The following is a 3,354-nucleotide window of genomic DNA, read 5'->3' on the forward strand; positions in this document are numbered from 1 at the left end:
CTGTTTTTCCTTCTGGGTTAGCCATGAAGAAGTTTCAATACTTAAAAAAGTCAGAAACTAAAAAAATCACAAAAGCTTCATTGCATGAAGTTAAATTTTAGAAGTTGTATGAAGCCTATCAGGTTGCTAGGTAAAGTTTTCTTCTAAGATATTTTTGGCTCCTTGTCTTCTCCCTGGAGAAATTTTTAAAATAAGTTATTTATTAAACCAAAGTGAGAAGCCAGGATGCTAATGACGTAAAATGCCCAGGGGAGACATACTTTTATTAGATTTTACTGGTTCACAACGCAGAAAAGATTCTGTTTCTTCAGTATTAAGAGCAATTTTGCTACATGTCCAAAGGCAAGGGCTTTTCCATGCAAGTGCATTTCCTTTCTGGCATAATTTAGTTATTTTGAGGTGTTACCAATAATGGCCACAGGGAGATAGTTGGACGCATAGGCAATTTAAGAAATTAGAAGCCTGGAAAAATCACCCTCAGCTTAGTCCTCAGAGGAATGTGGGGGCATAACAGTTTAATTAGATCTTAGTTATAGAGCAAACATTGTGAAAGGAGCAACTATGAGACTGATTTCAACATCCTCATCTATCTGGACGGCCCTTTGTACAGGGAGAATCAAGAATTCTCTATGGGCCGGGCATGGTGGCTCATACCTCTAATCCCAGCACTTTGGGAGGCTGAGGCAGGTGGATCACCTGAGGTCAGGAGTTCGAAACCAGCCTGACCAACATGGTGAAACCCTGTATCTACTAAAAATACAAAAATTAGCCAGGCATGGTGGCTCATGCCTGTAATCCCAGCTACTTGGGAGGCTGAGGCAGGAGAATCACTTGAACCCAGGAGGCGGAGGTTGCAGTGAGCTGAGATCACACCACTGCACTCCAACCTGGGCAACAGAGCGAGACCTCATCTCAAAAAAAAAAAAAAAAAGAAGATGCTGCTATGAGAACCAGTGCAATAGATGGTGCAGCTGGAAGAGGAAGACTTGTATAAGAATAAGAAACTCTTCAGAGAAAAATTCTCTAAATTATCCAGACAGCATTTTTTCATTTGGTAGTATTTTTTTTCGATGTCCACTGTCATGGCCCTATGGTCAGTCCTATGGAGGGATTCAAAGAAGAATCCCTGACTATTGGGTTCTCAGAATCTGAGCATCTAGAGATAAGACATAAATAACTATATATGCTTTAGAAAGGGATGCGTGATGACTATCCAACTTCTTAAAGCTCTTTATAAAATCAATGGTAAAAAAAAAAAAAAATCAAGGACTTTTCAGAACACATACATAATACCTTATATGCTTAAAAAAAAAAGTAGTCCAGGCCGGGTGCGGTGGCTCACACCTGTAATCCCAGCACTTTGGGAGGCTGAGATGGGCTGATCACCTGAGGTCAGGAGTTCAAGACCAGACTGATCAGCATGGAGAAACCCCGTCTCTACTAAAAAATACAAAAATTTAGCTGGTCATGGAGGTGCAATCCCAGCTACTTGGGAGGCTGAGGCAGGAGAATGGCTTGAACCTTGGAGGCGGAGGTTGTGGTAAGCCGAGATCACGCCATTGCACTCCAGCCTAGGCAACAAGAGCAAAATTCTGTCTCAAAAAAAAAAAAAAGGTAGTCTAGTATTTCTTGAACCAGAAACCAGTATAGTCACCCAGGCAAGACATTTCCAAAGAATTTATTTTTTTCTTTTTTCAGGTCAGATGGGTAATGTGCTATGTTGTAACAAGGGTCAAGGGTGGCACATCTCACACGTGCACCTGAACACTCAATCATCATGTTCGTGAACTACAAAAGGATCATGAATCTCCACAGAATTTCAAGAGAAGTGATGCAACCTTCATTCACTCATCAGTCATTCAGTCATTTCTTCATTCAGAAAATATTTCTTTTTTTTTTTTTTTTTTTTTGAGACGGAGTTTCGCTCTTGTTACCCAGGCTGGAGTGCAATGGCGCGATCTCGGCTCACCGCAACCTCCGCCTCCTGGGTTCAGGCAATTCTCCTGCCTCAGCCTCCTGAGTAGCTGGGATTACAGGCACGCGCCACCATGCCCAGCTAATTTTTTGTATTTTTGGTAGAGATGGGGTTTCACCATGTTGACCAGGATGGTCTCGATCTCTTGACCTCGTGATCCACCCGCCTCGGCCTTCCAAAGTGCTGGGATTACAGGCGTGAGCCACCGCGCCCAGCCTATCAGAAAATAGTTCTTAAAAGCAGCTGCTATGTGCCTGGCACTGTTCCAAAAACTGGGAAACGAAAATATAAAAACAAGGTGCCCTGCCCTCAGGAAGTTTCAAATATAAAGTAATTGAATTCTTTTAAATGGTAATATCCAGTCAAGAGCAGCTAGTTTCAGTCCTTAAGTGGGTAATTTGTTGTCTGACAGGTTCGAATAAGACATAACCACTAACAGGTTGATGTAGTTTGCTCAAGTTTATGTGTTTCTAGTTTTAAATAGTATTTTAATAGATCTTGAACTCAGAATGTGAGAAACAAAATAGTTAATTGAAGAGTCATGAGAATTACATATGAGTTTAGAGGATAAGCATGTTCTGCTAAGCATGTACATGTGAGCATATGTCTATGTACAACTTATTACTGCATTTTACACAGACATATTCTTATTTAAACTCTAATCTTTCCTAATTCAGGATGGTGAACTATTCTACCTGCAGATGATTAACAAATGAGGCTGAGCATGGTGGCTCACACCTGTAATCCCAGCACTTTGGGAGGCTGAGGCGGGAAGATCACCTGAGGTCAGAAGTTTGAGACCAGTCTGGCCAACCTGGTGACACTCTGTGTCTACTAAAATACAAAAAAAAATTAGCCGGGCGTGGTAGCACTCACCTGTAATCCCAGTGTACTCAGGAGGCTGAGGCACAGGAATTGCTCAAACCTGGGAAGCGGAGGTTGTAGTGAATCAAAATCATGTCACTGCACTCCAGCCTAGGCAACAGTCTCAAAAAAAGCAAAATTTTAGACCTAATCCTATCTTCATCTGTTTTCTATTGCTTATCATAAAATACCTGGAAACTTATTTACAAAGAAAGAAATTTCTTATAGTTATGGATGCTGAGAAGTCCAAGGTCAAGAAGGAATCACATGGGGAGGGGACTAAGTGTGCTAGCTTAGATCTCTTCTTCCTCAAAGCTACTGGTTCCACTCCCACCATAACCCATTAATCCATTAACATATTAAGTGATTAATCTGTGTGTGGATTAATCCATTCATGAGGCCAGAGAACTCATGATCTAATCACCTCTTAAAGGCCCCACCTTTACACAGCCACATTGGAAATTAAGTTTCAACACGAATTTTGGAGGGAACATTCAAACTATAGCACGGACTTT

General features: G+C 41.3%; 1 non-coding gene across 1 annotated transcript; it reads right to left on the bottom strand.

The window, feature by feature from the left end:
• Nucleotides 1–1,697: 1,697 nt before the first annotated feature.
• Nucleotides 1,698–1,800, bottom strand: LOC135277136 (small nucleolar RNA U13). Its single transcript, XR_010344734.1, has one exon. It is a non-coding gene; the product is annotated as a small nucleolar RNA U13 (small nucleolar RNA).
• Nucleotides 1,801–3,354: the final 1,554 nt, after the last annotated feature.

This window comes from Aotus nancymaae, unplaced genomic scaffold (assembly GCF_030222135.1).
Source record: "Aotus nancymaae isolate 86718 unplaced genomic scaffold, 86718_ANA_hifiasm-v0.15.2.pri h1tg000029l, whole genome shotgun sequence".
NCBI classification, from domain to species: domain Eukaryota; kingdom Metazoa; phylum Chordata; class Mammalia; order Primates; family Aotidae; genus Aotus; species Aotus nancymaae.